Source organism: Echinops telfairi, unplaced genomic scaffold, assembly GCF_000313985.2.
Source record: "Echinops telfairi isolate 266 unplaced genomic scaffold, ASM31398v2 ScPeMD7_7457;HRSCAF=8495, whole genome shotgun sequence".
NCBI classification, from domain to species: domain Eukaryota; kingdom Metazoa; phylum Chordata; class Mammalia; order Afrosoricida; family Tenrecidae; genus Echinops; species Echinops telfairi.
The window spans coordinates 12,264,555-12,270,346 of record NW_022111357.1 but is presented as its reverse complement, the minus strand read 5'-3'; positions in this window follow the sequence as shown (position 1 = coordinate 12,270,346).

Genomic DNA, 5,792 nt, shown 5'->3' with positions numbered 1-5,792 from the left:
CCTTGAACATCTGTGATGGCCATTCAGGGTGCACCACTCGTCTCTCCCACCTGCAAGGAAGAAGAGGGAAGAAAAGCAAAGATACTCGGGAATAGTTAGAGCAGAGGCCGAATGGACCAGTCAGACCTCAGACTCCCTAAGCCCGAGCTCCGAAGAGCTGGGTGGTCTCGATGGCAGTGAGTCTCTGGCTTTCTTGGTTGTGTTCACATGCACAGCAAAGCTGGCCGTGAGTAAGGCAGACCAAGGAGGAATGGAGGCTTTTTAATGGGGTGTTCATGCACTCCCCATCTGCAGTCAAGTCGAGGGCCACTCGGAGCTATCTGTAGGACAGGGTAGAACTGCCCCTGTGAACTTCCCAGCCTGTAACTCTTTAAGGGAGTAGAAAGCCTCCTCTTTCTCCCGAGGAGCACCTGGTGGTTCGAACTGCTGATCTGGCAGTTAGCAGCCCAACACATGACCTTTCACAGGGGTCACCTAAGACCATCAGAAAACACTTATTTCCGATGGTCTTAGGAACCGAGACACCGCTCCTCTACCTGTCTCCAGGCGGGTCCGCCCACATGCAGATACGCCCACCTACAAGTACCCGGCTGGCGTGAAGACTATTATTACCCATGCCACATCATGCTTCAAGACAAGATTTCATTTATTTGTCTTTAGAAATAAATATTTCCCAAAAAAATGTTTTTTAAATCCAAAAAAAAGAAAGAAATATTTCACAATATATAATTACGTATTGTTTTTGAGATTAATCACTGCTTTAATTATGTTCAAGTTGTAACAATGAGAATCCATCCTGTATATCAGATGTTTACATGACAATTCATAACAGTAGCAAAATGACAGTGATGAAGTAGCAACGAAAATAATGTTATGGTTGGGGGGAACTGCATGAAAGGGTTGCGCCTGAGGAAGGTTGAGAACCACTGCCCTGGGCCTTCAGGAGAATGAGTCAGTCTGTCTTGTACAAAGCCCTGGCCGACAGTGTTCCTCATAAGCTGGAACGGTGACGTTTCATCTGATGTACTTCGGGCGTATTATCAGGAAGGACCAGTCCCTGAGAAGGACGTGATGCTTGGAAAGGCGCAAGGTCAGCAGACGAGAGGAAGGCCTTCAAGGAGATGGACTGACAACAGTGGGCCCAGGCCCAGCAACAACTGGGAAGATGGCACGGGACCAGACAACGCTGCGTTCCCTTTCACAGAAGGTCACTAAAGCTGGCCTTGTGAGAAATACTCTTGTTGCGTTAACTGACGGGATATGTTTATCAATGGTATCTTTTTGCGGAAACACTGCACAAAAACTATAGGCACCACTTTTGGTGTCACTCCCTCTGACGGTGTCTGTCACTCGATAGGTCTGCACCCCGTGGTCCTCTCGTGACTCAACTGCTACCGTGGAAAACAGTAGTGCCACCGACCGGGCACTGGGTGCATTTGAACTGTGGCGCTCAAGGTGCGGACTGAAAGTCCCAGGGACTGCTAGAAGGCGAGCCCGTCTTGGAAGAAGCGAGCCGGAGTGCTCCTTAGAGGTGGGGATGGTGAGATTTCGCCTTCTGTACTTTGGACGCGTTGTCAGGAGAGACCAGTCCCTGGAGAAGGACATCACGCTCGGTGAAGTGGACGGGCAGTGAAGGAGATGCACCACATCAGGTAGTGTTCCCTTCAGCTGGGCACAGGGTCGCTATGGGTTGGAACTGACTGGTGGGCACTGAGCGACAACAGACCAGGGTGGCAGAGGCTGAAGTGATGGTCCAGGAACACCAAGGGGGGCAGACAACCCCCCAAAAAAGCAAGGAAGGATTTTCCCCTAGAGTGTGCAGAAAGAGCCCAGCCCACACCTGAATTTCAACTTCCAGCCTCTAGAACTGTGTGAGAAGAACAGAAAGCGGTCCCTGTGACTTGACGGCCTTTGGGGGCTTTGCTCCAGTCGCGGGAAACTACTGTCCGTGTCCTACCGAGACAGTCGTGCTTACAGTGAAAGGCTGGCTCCCTCCGGTCTCAGCCATGCAGCCTTTGTGTCCTCGCTGTAAAATGGGGGTGATCCCAGTGCCCATTTCGTAGGGTTATGGTGAGGTCAGGGAGGTGGTTTGGAGGTGGAGATGCGGCCTGCCGCGCTGAGGGGGGTGATGCGGTCAGCGCAGCCCCAGGTAAACACAAGGGAGCACCCACCTGAGGCTGCCATTTGACAGCCCCTGGGACTATGACACAAAGTGCCGGGCCAGGGCCTGCATCAATGCAGGGTCCAACGGCACGGGATGTGGGCTCTAGGACTATCTCAAGATGACACTGTCGTCCCCCACCCCCTCCCCCATGTCCCCCCCTGGGAACCACGGAGTTTTGTTGAAAGACAAGCGAGGCTCTTCTGAGGGTGCTGGCGGTGCAGTGGTTAGACATTGGACTTCGAGGTTTAAATCCACGAGAGAAAGACAAGGCTTTCTGTGGTAGTTATATAATCGCTTGTCAATTTGAGGATTAAGAATGTAGGGGTGGAGTCTAGCCTGTCAATCAGATCAAAGCCAGTGAGACCTCTGTGTGGGCATGGCCTCCTGAGAATTCTGGGAAATCCGGTACTTCCCCCTTGGAGGTGGGAGACACATCTCTCTCTGTCACACCCTGGGAGACACAGCAGCTGACAAGACACATGGACCCACCCTGATGCAGAGACCCCTGCCAGCACTGAGATGTTTCTAATGCCACTAGATCCAAAGACTTTCTGCCCACTGGCCTGTGATCTACATTTGGCGTCATTTATGTGTTTCGTGAGTAGAAGCGGACTTTATAGATTGCTATTGCACATATGGGATAATATCGGACTTATGAACTTGATCTAGACTGGGCTGGGATGTTTTTTCAATGTTCAATTGCTCTCCTATATAAATCTCTTTCTTCTACACTTATGTGTGTCCATGGATTTGTTTCTCTAGTCGACCCAGACTCACACACTTTCTATTCCTGTGAAGAGGTCCAGTCTAAGCAACTCACAGGGGGGCCGGTCTACCTCGTCTGACAGGATCACCTATGGGTCGGAATCCACTGGATTGGCAGTGAGTTTGTGGCTTTGGTTGATGAAATTTCCGGGAGAAATGTCTTTGGCGCTCTCCAATTAGCTAAACGGGAAGGAAATCTGCTTCCCGCCAAATTCCTGAGGCTTCCCTTTCTCTCATGACTAATGACTGCCCAGAGAGACACACTCTGATCCCCCCTCCAACACCCACACCTCTGTCACCTCACCTTCTTCTGCCCAGGGCTCTGCCCCCGTGAAGCAGGAGGCCTGGTCCTAAGTCCCAGGTGCTCCTTCCCCAAAGGCTTAGGTGAGGCCTCAGGAAGAAGATGGAGCTCCCATCTCCCTCTTCTCTCTCCTTGGCCCACTGGGCTTCAACTCCAGTGGTCCCTCGGGGCCCCTGAACAAGCTGTCCCCGCCACCGAGAATACTTCTGTCCACTTCTCTGCTTGCCGAAGTCTTACTCTTCTCTTAAAACCCAGATGAGACAACCTCCTGAGGAGTTTGTCAGAAGTCTGCCCGAAGGAACAGTCCTCCTACCAACATACGCCCTAGCTTGGCGCCCAGCACCACTCAGCTCTCCTCTGACTGCCTCCCCGAGGAAGAAGACGTCAGTCGCCGGGCCAGGCCTGGAGCTACTCCGGCAGTCTCTGTACCTCGAGTCCAGCCCCTCCTCTGCACTCTCTCAGGGTCCCTTTCCAATAGAACCCTCCCACCCCCAGCCCCCCAAAAAGAACACACACACAGCCATCCAGTCAATGCCCGCTCCTAGGGCGCCTATAGGACAGGGGAGACCTGCCCCTGTGCTGAGTTTCCCAGACGGCCCCTCTTTACAGGAGCGAGCACACAGTCAGGTCTTTCTAACGAGGAGTGGCTGCTGGCTTCGAACGACCGACCTTGCAGATGGCGGCCCGAGGCTCACCATCAGTATTTGTTGACTAGGAAGCCACCACTTGTCTGTCTGTGGGCCGGGCGTGTGGTGGCGACGTGTTGCTGTGATGCTGGAAGCGAGGTCGCTGGGATTTCAAATCAATCTGTCCTGGAGGAAGCAGGGCCAGAATGCTCCTTAGACACGCGCACGGGGAGAGTTCTCGGTTACTTCAGACGCGAGCAGACCAGTCCTGGAGAAGGACGTCGTGCTTGGTAAAGCAGAGGAGCAGCGGAAAAAGAGGCAGGCCCTCAGCAGACGCTTGGCACAGTGGCTGTCACAATGGGCTCGGGCATACGCACCATCGGATGATGGGCAGGAGGTCGTTCTGTTGGACATAAGGTCACACGAGTGGTGCCACCTGACGCAGTGCCACCTAACAGGACCGAAGGAGGGAAGGCAGGCAGGCAAGAAATGTAAGTTCAAACACCTGCCGTGTCCTTTTAAACCTTCCCACGGGCTAGGGAGGGGTACAGAGCCGAAAGCACTGCCCCAGGACAAAGTCTGCTCTTTATAGTTAAGGGGTTCCCCCTCTGATCCCCCAAACACACCGTGGGCTTCCTGCCAAGCCATCCTCTTGCTCTCCTTTCTGCCTTTGCTGGGCAGCGCCCTCCACCTGGGCTGCCCTTCTTGCCTACGGTGTGTCAGGGCACGAGACAGGGTGTGGCTCCAGTTCCTGGACAGACGGAGGAGGATGGGAAGGGCGTCCACTGTTTCGTGAGCCAGTCACAGGTTTCAGAGCGGGGGTGCAGAGCGGGGTCCTGGGGTTGAGCCTGAGGGTCTGTGTATATCCACGCAGAGGCAGCAGACAGTTCAGGGCAGCAGTTCTCAACCTGTGGGTCGCGACCCCTTTGGGGGCTTGAATGACCCTTTCACAGAGGTTGCCTGATTCCTAATAGTAGCAAAATGACAGCTATGAAGTAGCAACAAAAATAATGTTACGGTTGGGGCCTCACCACCACATGGGGAACTGTATGAAAGGGTCGAGGCACGAGGAAGGTGGAGAACCACTGGTTTAGGGGTACGTGAGTGGGCTGCAGAGAGAAGCCCCATCACCAGTAAAGAGTTGGACATTGTCTCTTAGAGCTGCTCTAACAGAGATATCCCAAGTGGGGGATACAGACAATTATTTTTTCGCTGTGTGGGAGGCTAGGCGCCTGGATTCAGGGCTCCGGCTCTTGGGACAGGATCTCTGTGGGTTCAGGCTCGGGGATAAGGTTTTTGTCCCAGTGTCTGTCCGGGTGCTCCTTGGTTTCTGGGAGATCTTCCTGCAGCAGCTGGCTTCCCCGTTTCTCTGCTTGGGGGCCAGTGTCTGCGTGTTCATCACTCTGAAGTGATTAGGTTTAGGACCTCTGGGGCCTCATGCAAGAAAAAACTTGTTTCCATACGGGATTACATTTACAGGTCAATAACTGAGGGTGCCCAGGGGGCACGATCCAGTCCAAGACAGGGAGAGAGCCCAGATTGGAAGCCATGGGACCAATGGGATCAAGGAGAACAGAGCGGGAGGCTGCCAACATTCATTCAGCTGGCGAGGAGTCCAGAACGGGGTTCAGCCAGTGAGCAGGGCTAGCTAGGCACAGGGGCCCCAAAGGGAAGAAAGGCTTTCCAGGAGCAGGAGGGTCCACTATGTCAATGCTGCCGAGGGGAGGGGAGACAGAGAGAGGAGAGGTGTAGTATTAAATTAAATGGTTGAGGGTGTGGGGGGTGAGGGGCCAGCCCCCACCCGCAGCTACTAATACTAATACTACCCACGGGTTCAGTAATGCACAATTGTACGGTTGAGATATATAAGTATTATATTAAAGTCATCGAGAGCATGAGAGATATTACAATAATGCAGTCAGACACATTACATGGT